We start from the raw sequence: 21,304 nt of genomic DNA on the forward strand, positions 1-21,304 counted from the left end.
AAATTTCGAGGACGAAATTTCTGTAAGGAGGGGATAGTTGTAATGCCCCAAATTTCCTAATAAGGATTAAGACCTTGATTAGGAGGCCGGGAGGGCCATAATTGATTTATTATGTTATTAAATGATAATATGCATGTTTAGGTGTATTAAATATGCATGTGAACTCATTTCTGAGTAATTGGGTGATTTTCATATTTTGGCCATTTCGGGCATATTTGGCATATATGTGATATGTGTGTAGTGCTATATTATTATTTGGTTATACCAGGGTTACTCAGCACAAGATGATCCTAGGAAGTAAGCTAGTGGGAAAGTCACAACGGGATTTATTCTTGACTCGGAGTGAGTCAAGGGGTATTTAGAGCATTACCGGGTTATTGGGTAATGGGAATTAATATTTGGTGATGAATTGGGAGTTAGTAAGATCAGGGGGAAATTCTTGAGGTCTTGACTATTTTGCCACCGGGAGTGTTTTCGGGACCCCGAGCGTTAGGTTTTGGTTGAGGCTACTTAAGCTTGAAGTAACCTTTTAAAAGAATAAAAGAATGTTCTGTACGTTCTCTCTCCCTCTAAGTTTCCTTTTCGTCTCCGGATCGTATTTTCGAAGGTAACTTGAGTTCTAGGACTCGGATTCAAGCGAGGATTGAGGCATAGCGATCCTAGGAAAGATTAGAAGCTTATTAGCCGAAGGATTTAGTTGGAAACAACTCAATTGGAGGTAATTCAAGTTTTAAGTTTTAAGATTTTAAAGTTTTTAAGCTTGAATTGGACTTTGTGTTTTGATGAGTTTTTATTAGATTTGAAGCTTGGGTTTTATGGGTTTTGGATCATGGGGATGTTTGGGAACTTTGATTTTTGGATTTGGAGGTGTTTAGGTTTGTTTTTGGGAGGTTTTAAAAGGTTAAAATCGGGGTTATGGCTGGTTCTGGGTTGGGGGTCGCGGCCCTAGCTCGAAGAAGCTGCTGGGGAGGTTTTGGCCTTACTGGGCGCCGCGGCCCTTGCTCCTGGAGTGACTGGGAGCCGCGGCTCAAGGTGTTAGGGCCGCAGCCCTTGGTTAGTTTTGAGCCCGTTTGAGCGTTTTGACCTCGGGATCATTCCTACTACCCAGATTGGTGGGGTTTGATGTCTTGGAGGCTAGGTCTTGGTTCTGGGATTGGTTTTAGAACTTGACCTCATTGGATCACCATTTGTGGTTTTTACTAGGTTATCACTAGAGGCTTTGAATCGGGATTGTGCTTGTGGCTCGTTTCTTGGTAACCTGTGCTTGGACCAAAGGTAAGAAAACTGCACCCTGTGTATATGTGACATGCATGGTTATTCTTGATGCATGTTGGATGTTTAAATGTAATGCACGAGAAACATGTGATTAGGGCATGCTATGTATATTGAATATGAGGTTGTTCAGAGCTTGAGCCTCTGTGTTTATGCATGATCCTAATTGTGCTAGTATTTATTGAGTAAGCATGATGAATGCCCTATATTCGGATATTTGACATATGATATATGTTTGGTAGCATTGCTTGCTTGTGTGTGTGGCACCAACTGTTCAGGATCGGCACTGGTCGCGTATTACTGACCTGAGAGTCAGAAACAGCATAAGCGTCGAGGACGCCGCGCCGAATGAAGATTAGATCTAATCGATATCAGCGTTGAATGACTCATATGGGGTATTAATGCTGGACTGACCCGAAGGTCGATTAAAATTATAAGCGCTTGTCTAGTCTAAGACTAGTTACTCAGAGCCAGGGCCTAAGGCCTAGGTGATTGCTTGTCACATGGCTAGGGAACAGTGTTCCATAGTTATAACTCTAGGGTCATGAGGAAGGTTTTGTTGGTGACTAATCTTCATGCACCTATCATGTTTAAGCTAATGAAAGGATCACTTATTTATATTGGGAACGGAACCCACCTTAGTGACTTGTACCACTGTCACTCTTTTATTCAGGGCTATAAGCCCGGTATGGTTATCGAAACCACCAGTGTTAAAGCACTTATCTAATTGAGATTGACTTGATAGTCATCCACTCAGGAGGGCAGGATTTCTTATCCGGGATACCCATCATTACGTGGATTTGTTTGCCTGCTTGACTAGGGCTATATCTGTTAGGCGTGTGCCTTATGATTTGATGACATGTTATTACTGTTCATGAGCATATTGAGTTTTCTTGCTGGGCTTCAGCTCACGAGTGCTATGTGGTGCAGGTAAAGGCAAAAGAAAGTTGGACCATCCTTGAGTTGGAGAGCTTAGGTGATGATGTGTACATATGCAGCTGCTCGACCACCACGGCCGAGGTTTGAAGGGGAACTAGGGTTAAACCCTGTTTTGCCGCCTAGATCAGCTAGTTGTAAATATTTTCTTGTAATAGACCTCTAAATTATATTTTTGGGATCCCAAAGTATATAATAAACGTTCTAATGAAATGTTATATCTTAACCAAAAATTTTAATCCCTAAACCGCTAATCATAGTTAGTTACTCGATTTTGGCCAAATGACTCGATTAGCAAGTTTAGCACTGTTTACAAGGCACACCGTAACGGTCCTTGGAGTTTAGGGCGTTACACAGGCCCTATCAGTATAACTTTTGCTTCCTAATCAAGCATGCAAATAAGACATTCATATGTCAAATAGGCAGGTAAACACAGATTAACATAAATAGTTACCGAACCCTGAGTCGAGCTTGTCTTCAGTGGTGAGTGTACATTCCCAGCCAATCTTTAGGAACCTTTAAACCTAAACCTCACTCTGATACCAAGCTGTAATGTCCTCCTAATCTAGGACCATTACACTGTGTAATTAAATAGTACTTAACTCGCTAAACGAGTCATTTGGACTTAAACCGTGTAATTAAAACTAACCACAAGTTTAGGTACTAAAAATTTTGGTCAAAAGTCAACCATTTCATTAAAAAGTGTTTAATCTCAATACATGGGATCCCAACAAAGTTTAAAATGGTTACAACCCAAAACATACACAAAAACAAACCTAGGCAGCAAAATCAGGGTCTAACCCTCCAACTAATAACCTTGGTCGTGGCGGAAGAGCAGGTCGCGTATGTACACTCTACCCCTGAAGCTCTCCAACTCATGGCCGGTCCAACTTTTCTTTTCCTTTAATTGCACCATTTAGCACCTATAAGTCAAGGCTCAGCAAGAAAGCATACTCATGCTTATAAGCAATAAATAATCAGAACACAAAATCATAAATAGTATGCCTAGCAGTAATAACCCTACTCATGCATGTTGTCAATTCAGATAAGTGTCTATAAAGTCACACTAGGGCCTATTGCCCAATTCCTCCCTCGACTCATAAGCCGAGTCTTTTAACTTTTGACTGATAAGTTGAGTCGTTTAACCTTCAACTGATAAGTCAAGTCTTTTAATCTTCTATTGATAAGTCGAGTCTTTTAACCTTCGACTGATAAGTCGAGTCTTTTAACCTTCGACTGATAATTCGAGTCTTTTAACCTTCGACTGATAAGTCGAGTCCTCTATCATTCGACTGATAAGTCGAGTCTTTTATCCTTCGAATGATAAGCCAAGTCTTTTAACCTTCGACTGATAAGTCGAGCCTTCAATCCTTCCAATGATAAGTCGAGTATTTTATCCTTTGACTAATAAGTTAAGTCTTTTAACCTTCGACTGATAAGTCGAGTCTTTTATCCTTAGACTGATAAGTCGAGTCCTTTTATAACATGTTTGTCCTTAACTATTAAGCCAAGCATTTCATCAGATAACACATATGAATTCTCGACTTATAAGTCGAGCTTCACAATTAGATAACCAGATATGTAGCTATTATTTAACAGAAGTAAACACAACGCAATTAACATGTTTAATAAAACATTCTCAGCATAGTAATAATCTTGTACTATAACCAGACCAAGCCTTAAACACAGACCGGGTGCGGTTTTCTTACCTTAGGTTTTGAGTAAATAGTGTTTTGACAACCCCTGAGTACGGTCCTTTCCTCCCAAACCTAATGGTTCACTCTAGTCACAACCACATAATGAATAACTATCAGGAAACGAACTAACAAAGGCTTTCAGACCCAATCCTAGCCTTCGGGACCATGCATTCTACTAACTCGGTAGTAGATACATTCTTGAGCCCTTTGATTTGGGTTCTCAGCTCCCAAAACCCATTTTTTCTCATTTCCCCAATTAGAGTTGCAACTCCCCCCACTAAGGGTTGTGGCGCAACAAGTCAAAGAGCCCCGAGCCCAAAACCACAGGGCACGCGTCGTAGGGCCAAGGTAGTTCGAGGCACCTTGTTTTTCCTCTGAGTTCATAAGGGCCGCAAAGCGACATGGCGAACTCAGAAAACCAATGATTTCTCATAATCGTCATTCCTCCAAAAATCATTCAAAAACATGGTTTTCACTTGTTTCAACAATAATATTTACCTCTGTTGACTGTGATTTTAGCCAACGACGTGAGAACGTCAAATACGACAAGCCTTCAAGAGAATATAAACGACAACAGACAGTTTAATCAATGAAAATAAATAACACAAGATTTTTATAGTGGTTCAGCCCCGATAGTCGGTAATAGCCTAATCCACTTAGAGATTTTATTACTGTATTCACACTCAAGATCAGATGAACCAGTGTCAACTGAGTTTCTTCAGTGAAAATATTCCAGAATACAAAAAGGGGTTCTCTCCAGAAAAACACACTTTCTCTCTCTAGAACACAGATTCACTCTTAATTTGCCAAAAAGTCCTGTACGATCCTCCCAATTCTCTATTTATAGGCCTGGGATTCTCAACTGATATCCCCTTTAGATAGGGATATTTTATTATTCACCTTATATTTATATTACAATAAATGTTTAAAATACAACTGATCCCTCAATTCGAGTGAGGAATGAGAGATTCCCGGGTGTTTAGACCAATTCTCACTGAAGTCGTTTCGGGGATTTTGACGTAGTCTCACATGCATGTTGATTACTCCTTCAAGCTTTCCGTGGGCCAAAGGTTGTATATGCATGGCTCTCCTCGGACCAAAGGTCATGTAAGTTTGGCTCTCCTCGGACCAAGGTGGTCCGAGCCAATTCCCTTTGCACCTTACCTCGGGTAAGTCCGAGGTAACCTCCTCCATGACATGTCCAATCGGACATGATGGCCTTCTCCTCGGTCTAAGGTGGTCCGAACCATCCTCTTTGGCATCCCACCTCGGTCAAGTCCGAGCCTATTTCCTTCAGCCAAGGTCTGATCGGACCTTGTAGTCTTCTCCTCGAACCAATGTGGTCCGAGCCATCCTTTTCATGCTTTCTCCTCGGACCAAGGTGGTCCGAGCCAACCTTCCTCCTTTTTCTCACCTCAGACAAGCCCGAGCATACCTCTTCCATGGCATGTCCGATCGGACATGATGTCCTTCTCCTTGGACCAAAGTGGTCCGAGCCACCCTGATTGGCACTTCACCTCGGACAAGTCCGAGGCATCTCTCCTCTTGGCATCTTCAACTATGTCCGATCGAACATGATGTGGCCTTCCCTTGACTAAAACCTAAGTCCCAATCCTTGGCTTGCATGGGACCTCTTTCCCTTAGCCTTCTTACCTCGGACACAACCGAGCCAAATGCTTGAGAGGCTCCCAAGCTAAGGTTCGATCGGACCTCCTGCCCTTATCCCTCGAACCAAAATCCAAACCCCTCCTTCAATCTCCTTGGACTTGGATTCAAACCAATCACTTGGGTCTTCAAACTGGGGTCTGAGCCAAGCACTCCTTAGGCCAAATATTCTCCTCGGTCGGGTGTATTTGACTTGACTATGCATCTCTCAAGCAGTCCAACTTCTTAACTGATGTATTGGGCTATTGCTAGGCCAGATCACCCAACTAACTCATGCCATGTGTTAATTTTATTGCCAAATCATTCTTTTCAAATTTTTGGGATAACATTTGCCCCCCAAGTTTATTATATGATACATTCACATAATAAACTTTTTCTCCAGCTGACGTCATTATAAAAAATAATAACTGTTCATCTCCATGCAGCAGACCCACGATCACTGCAAAAAACCACCCATGATCGTGGAGAGAAAAATAGTCCCATAATGCCAAAGGTCCAAAAGTAAATAAAAAAACCCACTTTTTTTTCTTTAAATAACCCAACTCTATACACTTTCTTCACACAAGCAAAAAATCACATCTTTAAAAACCTCTCATCTTCCTCCTTCCCTTTTAGCCGAAACCCCAAGACTCTTCTTTTCCTTGCTGATTCCAAAAGCTTCAAGGGGAACTCTTCATCTTCAAGCAATCTTCAAGCAAACCAAAGGTCCTCCAACCTTGAGTAAGTCTTCTTTCCCATGCCTATAATTTTTCAAAAATTTTCTAAGAAAAACATGCCATGGCCGAATCCCCATAGCTTTGCTTGCTCTTGAAGTTCTTATGAATGCTTTGTATAATGTGCTAGCTTGTTGTCTTGATGATGTTTGTGGCATGGGCAACCCAAAATTACCTCTAATTTCATATGAATTTCAAGACAAATGGGCCAATTTGACATGAATATGAATATGGGTTATGGGGTTTTTGATAGTATAATGGGTTTTCAAGAACATGAAGAAAACTTTTTATTTCCATGCTTTGATCTTGTTTTTGTATGTGTGAATGAAGAAATGTGTTTTAAATAGGGATTCTAGGGCCTTGTTTACACGGTTTGGGTTTGAGGTAGGAGGAGTATATAGTTAGGGGCTTTGCTCATTTAGTTTGCCAAGAAAAAATCTGGGCATGAATGTGGTCCGATCGGACCACATATTGTCTTCCTTGGGATCCCATGTCCGATCGGACATGGTGAGTTGTTGCTAACCAATGCTCTTGGAGGCGTAAGATGTGCCAAGCCTTCGGACACCACCCATTCGAACCTCAAGGTGCGCATCTCCTTGGACGAGCCAAACCAGCACATCCGATCGAGCCATTGAGAAATCTGGGTAAGTTACCACGCACTTACCATTTTTTGACCAGCCATGTCCGATCGGACACTTTGGGATAGGACGCTCGCACGCCACCTCCTGGACCGCACGACATGCTTCTCCTCGGGCATGTTACGTCCGATCGGACATCCTGGGGGACTTCACGCTGGGCTCGTACGGAGGCAAGGCTGGACGTCACCTCAGACTCCCACGGCTGCTGAACGCCTCTTGGGTCATGAGCATTTGGTGGGTCTAGGCATCCGATCGGATGCATTAGGTAAGGCCATCACCTTGAGCCCAAAACGTGGTCCGATCAGACCATACCTAATCTCTTAGGCCTCGGCCTTCTTTCCTTCCTTCCAAATGTATACCCAACCCCTTAGCATGCTCACTTACACGCATAAGGAATTTAGCCTCATAGGAACCTCGAAAATGCCCATTTATATAAACTTTAATAACGTTCAACACCCCAAGTACTTTTTAGGCACTTTTGGGCATTAAAATTATTTTTTCCCTATGTGTTATATTTTTATAACTTAGACAAATTTTTCTAAGTATAAAAACAAATTTTATTCTTGGTGAATTTTTTCTGTATGGTTACTCACCTCCCCATGTTTTATTCATTTTTGTAGATGAATCGCTCTGACTATAGGGGAGGTGACAATCATACGGACTCCGACACATTCGTCCCGCAAACAATCGAGACTCCTCTAAATAGCGATTCCTCACCAGACTCGTCTACCGGTTGCACTCCAGAGGACCGTCTTCGCCGCTTCAAGCAGATCCTCCCTCGCTCAGCTTTGTATCTTCTCCACGAGGAACAGTTCCTTCAACAAGTTTCTCAGTCGACGATGAGGGTGAAGCAATCCAACAGACTTCCTCAGGAACATGATCCACAGGTTGCCCGCAGAGCGGTGCAGAAGGTGGTAAAGCGCAATCATACTCGCACTGCCATAGCTTCAGAAAAACCTTCTCAAGAATTTGCTACTGCGATCCAGGACCTGGCTGTCCAGAAGCCACGCAAGGAGGGAGAAGAAGAACCTTCCTGGTTCATTGCCGATGCTTCAAAACTTAATCCCTTGCTGTTCCAAAAACACATTGAAGCTTTAGGCTTGAGCGGGGCCAACGTGATATGTCCGAGTTCTCACCAAAGAGCCAATAGGCCTGGTGGAACATACTGTGCCTGGTCCAGGCACCATGTGCACGCCGGAGCATCACTTCCGCTACACCCATATTTCCGGTCTGTAGCGGATTATTTCAATGTTTCCCCATTCCAGATCGCACCGAATGGGATCCAGGCACTCTCGCCGCTGTACATCCTCTAGTTCCTGCATGGTTGGGATGAGCCCACCCCACATGAGGTACACTACTTGTTTGATCTCAGGACCAATCCTTCCCACAACAACACGGGCTTCTTCCACTTCTACCATAGGCATAGGGGGATTACATATCTCAACGGTATCTCTCACAAATCGAACCCCAGGAAGTATCATAAAGAATACTTCCTTACTTCGGACATTGAGGCAAACAACTTGGCTTTGACACGTGCGGGTCCCTTCGAGCGACCGTTGCCTACTAAGGGAATGTTTAAGCGGGCCCAGAAGTTGGCTAACATGAGTCTTAGGGAGAAGAATGTGAAAAAATTGGTCACTTTGGACCTCCTTCAAATGGTAGGTCTGGTGCCATGTGACCAAGATCTGGCGGCGGAAAGTTCCACCCGGGAGAACAACACGACTGATCAGTCCAACGAGGGCACGGAGCTAGTAACTGATCAGCTTTCTCCTGGACCTTCTCCGCTCTCTTGTAGACCTGGCGACTTAGTCATTAGGGAGCCCAAACCTCAGCGCCGATCTACTATTCCCGCTCAGCCTGGGTAAGGAAAGGCTATCCAGGTTGAGGGGGAACTTAGCTCATTCTCAGACGACGAGGATGAGTTCCTCGATCAGATCCTCAACGCAGGTAACACATGTTAGTGAACATAGGAATATTTTTGATAGCTTGGTGATTTGTGAGTAACAAAATTGTAGTATACACTTGTACACATTTAATTATGTTTATATCTCTAACAACGTTGTGTTTTCCTCCTTTGCAGACCCAGACATGTTCAGAGAGTGCGTTGCTTCAAAGAGGAAAATTGGTGATGGAAGTGGCTCTATGCCCCCGCAGAAGATTCAGAAGGTAGTACCGCCCAGTCAAGGGAGGCAAACTAAGGGACCGACTACACTCCCGCCACTGACTCCCTCTTCGCTTCCTCCCTCTACGAGCCTAACTCCTACTCACTAGGGTAGCTCGAGTGAGGTCTTTCGTGCTGTTAGTGACCTAGGAAAGGGACTCCTTGAGGAGATCGGCCATGACGCTTCAACCCTCCAAAGCTTAGAATCCTACCCTCGGCTTAGCGTTGAAGTCGTCTTGAAAAGAGGGCTTGCTCAACTGATGAAGGTAAGTATTTTCTCTTAAGACAACTTATTATGAGTATTTTTGCTTGTAATAACCTTTTGTCTTCCATGTAGTCACTTGTCACCATTGGTCACGCTCAGCTCCGAGCGGTAGACTACAAGGAGTTGATCAAGGTGCTAAACGATCAACTGGTGGAGGCCAAATCCAAGCTGGAGCAAGCAGAGAGAACCGTAGCTGAACGGGATGAGTCTCTCAGGAAGCTTTCTGATGAGAACCAGCAGCAGGTTCAAAACAACAACTCCTTGACAGCCCAACTGGAGAAGCTGTCCCTCGAGAACAAGGGGTTAGTTCGGGATAATGAGAGACTGATCAACGAAAACGAAGAGTTGAAACAAGAAAAGGAGCTTGATTTGATTCGCTTTGAGGAGGCCAGTTTCGACTGCTTTTATAAGGTCTGGAAGCTGAACAAACCTCTCAATCTCGATTGTTTCTCCAAGGAGGCTCAGGCAGAGGAGCTTGCCAGATGCAAAGCAAGGGCCGCTGAAGAAGCTGCCAATCCTCCTGCACTCACTCCCGCCTCCTCTGCTTTATCATTCCGAGCGAGAGGGGCAGCTGATGCTGAGGAGGGGGTCGATCAACCCACTAGAGGAGCACGCCAGTGACTCCCTCTCGTAGTTCATCATAGTTTGCTTTACTTTGTATTTTGTTGCTCGAACTAGTGAGCTATTTTGACATTTAGCACTTTACTCTTTCTTTGTCGACAACTTTAAACTTTTAAGTTTTTATTGTACATAGCAAAGTTCTTAGATGCCTTTAATTTCACATGAGTATTTAGTTTTATAACTTAGAAATTTTAACCATTCCATAAGTCCATACTAAATATACTTCCTCATGCTCTTATTGCTCTTAACTTTTTATGAGCATAAATTTTATTATTACACGAATACCTGTTTCTAACTTAAAATTTTTAAAAATTCTAAGTTACTTAAGCTTTGTAAAACAAGTTAGCTTAATGGCCATTTTAGACTTCCAAACTTACAAGTCAGCCCAAAAACAAATATATTTGCTTTTGCTCTTATTGCCTGTGTTGAAATACAGACCAGTATTCCCTATGTGCCCCCCAAGTGATTGAGGGTTGATAAATCCTTGATCACTTGCTACTTGACCGAATTTGTCCGAGTAGTTACTACTCGTGAAACACATAAAATATACAAACATATTTCAGTAGTTGAGCACTACAAAAACATTATATAAACGTTGGTCCTTCATGTCATGATACCGACCAGTTGAACACTGTCTGGTATACATTTACACTTAGCTTTTAGAAGACCTGTTTTGTTTAAATTATTATGACAGTTGAACACTGCCAAGCAAAAATAATCAACACATATGCAAAATTTGTAGCAAGATTCGACCACGCTGCGCGTGGTCTCTTTTATTACTCATAATAATAAGTGACAAAACGTGTCTAACAACGAGTTCCAAACAAAATAACATTGTTCAAAATAATGTGACTGGGTAGCAAATAACCAGTTCACAAACAAAAAACTTAAATAACAAGTTAAGCACTTGATACAAAGCTACTACTCTGCAAGCAGTATTTATTGATAATACTTTCTCAAGTGCTCGCCGTTCCAGTAGTTCCTGATTAGCTCTCCATCCGACCTGGAACTTTCGATCTTGCACTCTGGAGTTGAAGTAGCGTGCCACTTTTTGCTGATGAGCAGCTACTCTGAGGTTTGCCTCCTCTCTTCTCTCTTCGAGGAAGTCCAATGATTCTGCCAACAACTGATGGTTCTCCTCTTGGTTGTACATGGTCCTTCTATGAGAGGGTGGGTCTATCTCCACAGGTAACATGGCTTCATACCCATATGCTAAAGAGAATGGGGTATGACCAGTTGCCGTCCGAGCAGTAGTCTTATATGACCAAAGGACCTCTGGTAACTCTTCTGCCCAAGCACCCTTAGCTTGCTCCAGGCGCTTTTTTAGAGTGTCTTTCAATGTTTTGTTCACCGCTTCAACCTGCCCATTGGCTTGAGGATGGGCTACTGAGGAGAAACTTTTGGTTATGCCATGCCGAGTGCAAAAATCGGTAAATATGTCGCTGTCAAACTGGGTGCCATTGTCAGACACTATCTTCTTAGGTAGACCATAGCGACATATTATGTTTTTAACCACAAAGTCTAATACTTTCTTCGATGTGATCGTGGCTAATGGCTCGGCCTCAGTCCACTTAGTAAAATAATCTACCGCGACTACCGCAAACTGCACTCCTCCTTTTCCCTTAGGTAACTTCCCGATCAGATCAATGCCCCACACTGCAAAAGGCCACGGACTTTGCATTTGCTTCAAAATGTTTGGGGGCGCTCTGGGCACTTTAGAAAATCTTTGGCATTTGTCACACCTTTTCACATATTCCATAGAGTCCTCGTTCATAGTAGGCCAGAAAAATCCTTGCCTCAAGATCTTTTTAGATAGACTCTGCCCCCCAGCATGATCTCCACAAAACCCCTCATGCACCTCAGCTAATAAGCTCTTTGATTGGTCGGGCATTATGCACCTGAGTAGAGGTAAGGAGTATCCTCTCCTATACAACACTCCATCCACCATGGTGTATCTAGCAGCTTGCCTTATAACCTTCCTCGCTTCATTACGACCATCAGGGAGGGTCCCTTGCTCAAGGTAAGCAATGATGGGAGTCATCCAGGTGTCGGCTATCGTGATCGGCATGGCCACTTGTCTGTCAATGCTTGGCTTCGCCAAGTATTCTACTGATACTATATTCAGAGTTTCGGCATCCTTTGCACTAGCAAGCTTTGCTAGAGCATCGGAATTGGAATTCTGCTCCCGTGGTACTCGCTTGATGGTATACTCCTCGAACTGGAATAGCAAATCTTTGGTCTTGTTTAAGTATGCCACCATGCGTAGGCCCCTTGCTTGGTATTCTCCCAATACTTGATAGACCACCAATTGGGAATCACTATTTATCTCTACCGACTGGGCACGTACATCTCTAGCCAGTCACAAGCCTGCTAAGAGGGCCTCATATTCCGCCTCATTGTTAGAAGCATTAAATCCAAATCTTAGTGCACAATGAATTCGGTGCTTCTCTGGTGTGACTAGTATAATCCCAGCTCCTGAATGGTGCTCATTCGACGATCCATCAACAAAAAGTTGCCAAGTAGGAATTTCTTCTTTTTGCCCAGTAACGCTCTCCTGCTGGTCGGAGACCTCAACGATTCCGGTACATTCAGCGATGAAATCTTCCAAAGCTTGACCTTTAATAGCAGTCCTCGGTTGGTACTTGATTTCAAATTGGCCTAGCTCAACCGCCCATTTAAGTAGCCGACCAGATGACTCCGGCTTCTGTAAAACTTGGCGAAGAGGCTGGTCAGTAAGGACCTTGATGGGGTGTGCCTGAAAGTACGGCCGCAACTTTCGTGATGCAAGTACCAAGCAGTAAGCCAACTTCTCGATCATGGGGTATCGGGACTCTGCTCCTATCAATCGCTTGCTAACATAATATACCGGGTGCTGTACCTTATCCTCCTCACGTACTAAGGCAGCACTAACAGCGTGTTCCGTGACTGCTAGATACATGAATAGGTCTTCTCCGTCAACTGGCTTAGAAAGAACAGGAGGTTTGGCCAAGTGCTCCTTTATCGCGTGGAAGGCTTGTTCACACTCTGCAGTCCACTCAAACTTCTTGCCTCCTTTAAGCAGGTTAAAGAACGGGACGCACTTGTCCGTTGATTTCGAAACGAACCTGCTTAGAGCTGCAATCCACCTAGTCAAGATTTGTACATCCTTTATTTTTGTTGGAGACTTCATCTCTATGAGAGCCTTGATCTTCTCTGGGTTTGCCTCTATTCCTCGGGAGTTAACAATAAACCCAAGGAATTTTCCAGAACCCACTCCAAATGAACACTTGAGGGGGTTTAACTTCACGTTATACTTCCTCAATATTGCAAAGCACTCCTCTAAGTCTCCCACGTGCCCTTCAGCTTCCTTTGACTTCACCAGCATATCGTCTACGTATACCTCCACGCTCTTGCCGATTAAGTCACGAAACATACCATTCACCAAGCGCTGGTAGGTAGCTCCTGCATTCTTCAATCCGAAGGGCATCACTCTATAGCAATACAGCCCTATATCCGTTTGGAAGCTGGTATGCTCTTCATCAAGAGGATGCATGCTGATCTGGTTGTACCCCGAATACGCATCCAGGAAGGACAATGTCTCGTGACCAGAGGTTGCATCTACCAACTGGTCTATTCTCGGTAAAGGAAAGCAATCCTTTGGGCACGCTTTGTTTAGATCAGTAAAATCTACACAAGTCCTCCACTTTCCATTGGGTTTGGGCACCAAGACTGGGTTTGAAACCCAAGCTGGGTAGTATGCCTCTCTAATAAACTCGTTCTCCTTCAATCGCTCTACCTCCTCCTTAAGAGCATTTGCTCGATCCTTGTCAAGCAACCTCCTCTTCTGCTGTACCGCTGGATATCTTTCATCCACGTTGAGCACGTGGCTGATCACAGTTGGTGAGATACCCACCATATCCTTGTGAGACCAGGCGAAGACATCTTGATTCCTTCGCAAGAATTCTATCAGCTGTACTTTCACCTCGGCTTTCAACTTCTTTCCAATCTTGACCCCTCTTGTCGGGTCATTCTCATCTATAGGGACCTCCTCTAACTCCTCGGACGGTCCCACATCACTCTCATAATCCCTAAAGCGAGGATCAATATCTCTTCCCTCGCTTTGGGCAACGCCCTATTTGGTGACTTCATCACCTGATGGGGTCTTCTGCTCTTTTAAACTAGGAGTGCTCTCCTGGCCACACTCCTCTAACATCTCTTCTCCGTTCACCACTATAAGACTCTGGTCTACATCCATCTCATCCATCTCCTCTCTTTCAACACATACAATCATGTTGTTCTCCTTGGCACCTTTTTTCGCCTTAGCTATCGAGGCGTTATAGCACTCTCTAGCTTCCCTTTGGTCTCCTTGGACACAGCCTATGCCAGCGCTGGTTGGGAACTTCATAGATAGGTGCCAAATTGAAACTACCGCATGCAAGTTGGTGAGTAGTGGTCGACCAATAACCACATTGTAGACAGACGGGCAGTCAACAATCAAAACTCAATCATCACGGTTTCATGCTTGGGGGCTTCCCCCGTTGTGGCTGGTAACTTGATTGTCCCAGCTGGTGACAGTCCTTCTCCAGTAAACCCATAAATGACGTGAGAGCAAGGCTTCAAGTCATTGATGGATAGCTTCATCTTTTCAAAAGAGGACTTATAAATAATGTTTACGGAGCTTCCCGTATCAACCAGACATCTTTTCACCTTCATATTAGCTATTTGGACTGTCACAACGAGAGGGTCATTGTGAGGATACCTCACGTGTTTAGCATCTTCTTCTGTGAAAGTGAGGGACTCACTTTCATACCTTGGGCTCTTTGATGGTCGTTCCTCCACCGTCATAACCTCGGAGGTGGATGCCGCACCCAACTCATGACGAAGGGTGCGAGCATACCTCTCCCTCGCCTTGTTGCTATGCTCTTGCAAGATGTGGCCCTCCACATATAGTATCTAATGTGAAGTCCACAGGTTCAGGCTGCAAAGGTGGGGACCATTGCCGCTTGAAACCAGGATTATTGTTGCTCCCCTCTCCCTGGGTCTTCTCTGCCTTATACTTTTTTAATTTCCCCGACCGGAGGAGAAACTCTATCTCATCCTTAAGGTGATTACACTCATTCGTGTCGTGACCATAGTCTCCATGGAAACAACAGAACTTGTTCTTATCCCTCTTACTCATTTCCTTCTTGATTGGTGGGGTCTCCGGTAAGGGACCTCTTGATGACTGGCTAGATAGATCGCCGCTCGGGTTGCCGAAAGAGTGGTGTAGTTGGTGAATCGAGGTTCATACTTCGTTGGCTTGTCATTCGATCCCGACTTAGCCTTTTTCTCATTGTGGCTGTCAGACCCGTTATTCCCACGTTTCTTACTACCGCCTTGATCATTTCTGGTATCCTTCGGAGTATCATCTGATCCACTCGTATTGTTCAACCCATTCTCTCCTTTCTCAATGGCATCATCCAACTTCATGTACTTATCTGCCCGGTCCAAAAACTGCTGTAAAGTTGAAATTGGATGGCGATGGATGCTGTCCCACAAAGGACTTCGATAAATAATACCGGAGGAGATTGCCACCATTTTCCCTTCATCTCCAACCGCGGTAGCCCGATTGGTTTCTCTCATAAACCTTTGAATGTAGTTCTTGAGAGACTCATCTTTACCCTGCCTAATGTCCACCAAGTGGTTGGCATAAATAGGAGGGGTTCGGGCAGTACTGAACTGCCTGCAGAACTCTTTCCTAAAGCTCTCCCAAGAGGTGATGGAGTCTGGTTTGAACTTCCAGTACCACTCCTGGGCAGTGTCTGACAAGGTGGTGGGGAAGACTCTGCAGCGGTAGTCATCACTCACCCCAAGCAGCTCCATCTGATCTTCGAACTTTCCAACGTGTCTCACCGGGTCTGCCTTTTCTGTATAAACTGGCAATACCGGCGCTTTGTATTTCCTTGGTGGTTGGGCTGCTCTTATTCTAGCACAAAAAGGGCTACCACTTCTGTGGTCTACCAGATCAATAACTGGTTGTTTCGACAAACTTTGGACTGCCACCGTCAAAGCATCAAGCTGGGCTTGGATGCCCGGGGCCACTACTGGGGACGCACCTTCGGGACCGCTTGGTTGGGCACTCCTATCCGGCGTACCATCATCGAGTATTTCTACTCGACTGGTAGGACGGATTGGCTCCTGCCCTTCGACCGGAACGGTCCTCCTTCTGTCATCAATGACGTCCCTTAGGTCCTTCTGAGCAGTGTTCTTTCCCAACCGGTCGAACACCGTACTCCGAGTCTTCTCGGAAGGTCTGCTAGGTGGAGCGTGCTCTTTGCCATTACGCTGGTTGGGATGCCGTGGTGGCTTCCCCGTTTGAGCTGGTTGATCCTCTCCTCCTCGTCGGTTATTATTCTTCTCCTTCGACTGGTTGGTGTGGTGACTGTCAGCTTCATCACGCCCATGTCCATCTTTGAAGTGGGAAGTCTCTTTACCACGAGGAACTTTGTTGTGCCCCTGCTCAGAAGGTGTTTTCTTACTGCCTGACTTATGACTCCCTGACCTGGAAGTCTCTGATCTGTGGCTCCTTGAGGGGGTCTTGGAGTTCCCCCTCTGGGTTGAGGCAGTGCGCGATCGGACTCCCTCTTCCTCATGACCAGGTGGGTTACCACCATTCCTACTTGGCCTATCAATTTTCTTATGACCAGCCTCTGTGGTCCTTGCCTCTGGGGTGGGTGTCACCCCAGGCGCAGCTTGAGCATTGGCTCGGGTCAATTGCGTAGCTGCCTCCAGAGCAAGTACAGCTTCGCGATGTCGCCTGTCGGCCTCCTCTTGCTGTCGACGGATCTCCTCGCTCCTAGCGTCCATATCCCGTCTCTGCTTGGCCATTTCCTCAGCAAAGGCCTCTTGCCTAGCATTGAACTGAGCTAGCTCCTCCTGGAATGTGCTCATGGTCTCTTGGAGCTCCTCAACTTCTAGAACTGCATCCTCGAGCACGACTCTGGGCTCATTCTCACGATCTTGAACGCTGGGACCCTCTGATCTAGCATGCTCCTTAGAGGTGCTTGCCCTCTTGGAGGCCGCGGTGGTGTTCTTAGGCGCCATATTATTTCAAGGACTGTCTGTCTTCTCTTCAGGCTCTCAATGAAAGCACCAAAATGTTGACTGTGATTTTAGCCAACGACGTGAGAACGTCAAATACGACAAGCCTTCAAGAGAATATAAACGACAACAGACAGTTTAATCAATGAAAATAAATAACACGAGATTTTTATAGTGGTTCAGCCCCGATAGTCGGTAATAGCCTAATCCACTTAGAGATTTTATTACTGTATTCACACTCAAGATCAGATGAACCAGTGTCAACTGAGTTTCTTCAGTGCAAATATTCCAGAATACAAAAAGGGGTTCTCTCCAGAAAAACACACTTTCTCTCTCTAGAACATGGATTCACTCTTAATTTGCCAAAAAGTCCTGTTACGATCCTCCCAATCCTCTATTTATAGGCCTGGGATTCTCAACTGATATCCCCTTTAGATAGGGATATTTTATTATTCACCTTATATTTATATTACAATAAATGTTTAAAATACAACTAATCCCTCAATTCGAGTGAGGAGTGAAAGATTCCCGGGTGTTTAGACCAATTCTCACTGAAGTCGTTTCGGGGATTTTGACGTAGTCTCACATGCATGTTGATTACTCCTTCAAGCTTTCCGTGGGCCAAAGGTGGTATATGCATGGCTCTCCTCGGACCAAGGTGGTCCGAGCCAATTCCCTTTGCACCTTACCTCGGGTAAGTCCGAGGTTACCTCCTCCATGACATGTCCGATCGGACATGATGGCCTTCTCCTCGGTCTAAGGTGGTCCGAACCATCCTCTTTGGCATCCCGCCTCGGTCAAGTCCGAGCATATTTCCTTCAACCAAGGTCCGATCGGACCTTGTAGTCTTCTCCTCGGACCAAGGTGGTCCGAGCCATCCTTTTCATGCTTTCTCCTCGGACCAAGGTGGTCCGAGCCAACCTTCCTCCTTTTTCTCACCTCGGACAAGCCCGAGCATACCTCTTCCATGGCATGTCCGATCAGACATTATGTCCTTCTCCTCGGACCAAAGTGGTCCGAGCCACCCTGACTGGCACTTCACCTCGGAAAAGTCCGAGGCATCTCTCCTCTTGGCATCTTCAACTATGTCCGATCGGACATGATGTGGCCTTCCCTTGACTAAAACCTAAGTCCCAATCCTTGGCTTGCATGGGACCTCTTACCTTTAGCCTTCTTACCTCGGACACAACCGAGCCAAATGCTTGAGAGGCTCCCAAGCTAAGGTTCGATCGGACCTCCTGCCCTTATCCCTCGAACCAAAATCCAAACCCCTCCTTAAATCTCCTTGGACTTGGATTCAAGCCAATCACTTGGGTCTTCAAACTGGGGTCTGAGCCAAGCACTCCTTAGACCAAATATTCTCCTCGGTCGGGTGTATTTGACTTGATTATGCATCTCTCAAGCAGTCCAACTTCTTAACTGATGTATTGGGCTATTGCTAGGCGAGATCACCCAACTAACTCATGTCATGTGTTAATTTTATTGCCAAATCATTCTTTTCAAATTTTTGGGATAACAACCTCAGCTGAAAATGTTTCCCTTAATGATTACCAAGCTAACAAGCTTCCCAACTCTTTTTAGACCCACTCCAAATCCCTATCTAGCTTGCTTCCAAGCTTTAAGATCGAGAACTCTAATTTCCTTCAAAGTGCAACACTAGTGAGAGAGAGAGGGAGTAAACGAGAGAGAAAGTGAGGCAGCTTCTGAGTTAGTCTACTCAGCCAACTCAAATATAACTAATGGTCTAAAGACCAAAATGCCCTCAAGGGAATTTTCTCCTCTCTCTCAACGCCCCTCGAGGGAAAATCGTCATTTTGCACTCCTGTCACCCATTACACTTAAAATTCTCAGTTAATCCTGCTAAACCTAGAAGATCACTAATTCTCCCTAAATATGACTTATACTCTAGTGAGTCCCGGTAGCTCACCGAAATACTCATTGGCTCACCCCGAGCTGGGTATAAACTCCTCGTTGTGACTAAATTGCTATCTTGCTCGAAAAGACCGAATCATTTCGAATATCTCAAATATATACACATAATAATGTGGTCTCAATAACATAATATCATATAATTACAATTAGACCCTCAACGGGTCAAAATTACAAATATGCCCATTTAAATAAAGAGGGCTTGTTTCGCACTTTAACATGCATAATCAATTATATAATAAAATAACCCATCCAATTCACATAATCACATCAATATCCAATTAATTCACATAATATTCCAATATTGCCCTCCCAGACCCCTAATCAAGGCACTAAGTCTTATTAGGAATTTCGGGACGTTACAATTTGATAGCCTCGTGGTATAATTCATCAAATCGTTGCTTCTTGGATTGTGTATCTTTTGGAATTTGTACAGTTGAGTATAAACTTCTTGCATCCTTACACCATCGTTTTAATATGTAATGTGGTGGCATATTGAAAATGCCAAGGGCTTGAAGAACACAAATTGCATGCCGACAAAGAAATCCGTAGGTATCAAACATGCGACATAAACAAGTTATAGTTTTTGATGTTGAATCCCAATTTACTTTGAAATTTTATTTTCTCTCAAAGTCTTGATCTTTAAAAGTTTTCAAAAAGCCTTCATCAATTTCTTTCATAGAAAAGCAAGCAAATGCTCCCATAACCTCAACTTGAAACTTCTTGAAAAATTCATGTGTAAATATTCTTGACATTTGCATCTCCAATGGCCATGGAGATTTTAAAACTGGTATTTTGTGCCATGTATTAAAATCTGCGTAAACTTCTTTCTTTTGCCTTTCTTGGAAAGCCACCTTGTATTGATCAACATAATCTTTTAATGAGGTTTTCTTGCTCACATATTTATCAAAAAAAATAATTTATATTTTCTGATAGTTGAGTTGAAGACATTCCAACAAAAAAATATCTCTCACATAAGTTGGTATACAATACTTGCGTTCTTCAAAAAAAGATTCAAGCCCTTCATTATCTTCAAGTTGAAATTCAATCATATTCTTACAAGTCTTTTCAAAATCTTTCTCCGTCCACAATTGTTGAATACCCTCAAGAAGTTTGCATTTTCTTTTACAACATGTCTCTAATCTTTTTCAGATAAAATAAATAAAGTCTAGAAATAATAGTCACATTACCTTAAAATGGATAGGATCTTGATAAACTTTGAGCTATGATATTCTTCTTTATGCAATAGCTTGTTTCCCTCTTTTCACATATAAACAATGAAATAAAATAAGAAACTTGGAGCCCAAAATATACTAAATAAAACAGACAAAGTAGTCGTTACCTTAAAATTTGGCAGAATCTTGATAAATTTCGATGTATCTAAAGATAAAGTTTGGATACAATAGTAAAGTTTGTTTTCCCCTCCGTTTTGCAGATAAAACCAACGAGTTGCAGAAAAACTTGTTGCCGAAGTCATTTAATAAAGTAAGTGAATATGTGCATGGTACTTTTGGTAAATTAATTAATATAACATGGGTTTTTTGGTTGAGTAATTCTAAGAGAAATGGACCAAAGTCAATCACGTGAAGTACTAGCTGCATGACACTTTTGGTAAATTAATAAGTTTAACATGCGTTTTTTTGGTTGAATAAAAATCAAATATGTTTATCTAGGTGTCATGGAGTCTTAAAAATTGGCTGTGATGTCACTTTTTTTTTTTTTTTTTATATATACGGGGAGAAATATAACGAAATTAGATATAATATTTGAATAAATGCAATATGATAAATACAATATTTATATCTAGACACATAAATGTTATAATTATAAATAACACAATATAAATAACGCAATATAAATAATTATAATATAAATAGCAATTATAATTAATCTAGACAATAATTATAATGAACAATAATAACAACAAAATAAAAACTGAGGCCTGGGTAACACAGTTTTCTTAAAACAGATTCGCCGCCTCCAAGAGGTTTCGACGTCTGTCTCCCAAGATACAACGGAGAATGACAAATAACTTAATTACTTCGCCGAACCAAATATGTCCGAACTCTACTACACTAAGAATATAAAACTTTTAACTAAAACCATAATATAAATATAATTTAATATGATTATATACCTTAAAAATGATTTTTCTTATCTCTAAACTACAAGGCCCATGAATCCTTATATAAGCCAATATTGAGAGATAAAACCTCTCACAATCAATGTGGGACAATTTGGTTTTTCTATTAAAAAATTCTAACAATCCCCCACATGAATGAAAATCTGATTCAAGGAAAAACAACAAAAGAATTAGGCCTAGGTGATAGAGTTCAACGTTAGAAACC

The 21,304-nt window shown here is 43.2% G+C and overlaps 1 long non-coding RNA gene across 1 annotated transcript in view; it reads right to left on the reverse strand.

Annotated features, from left to right (window-relative positions):
• Positions 1-20,417, reverse strand: part of LOC133816453 (uncharacterized) — a 36,550-nt gene extending 16,133 nt beyond the window's left edge. The window contains exons 1-2 of the long non-coding RNA XR_009885252.1: positions 20,299-20,417; positions 20,147-20,216 (exon numbers count right to left, since the gene is read on the reverse strand). This is a non-coding gene — a long non-coding RNA (uncharacterized LOC133816453). The remainder of the gene's footprint in view (positions 1-20,146; positions 20,217-20,298) is intronic.
• Positions 20,418-21,304: the final 887 nt, after the last annotated feature.

Source organism: Humulus lupulus, chromosome 2 (genome assembly GCF_963169125.1).
Source record: "Humulus lupulus chromosome 2, drHumLupu1.1, whole genome shotgun sequence".
Lineage (NCBI taxonomy): Eukaryota > Viridiplantae > Streptophyta > Magnoliopsida > Rosales > Cannabaceae > Humulus > Humulus lupulus.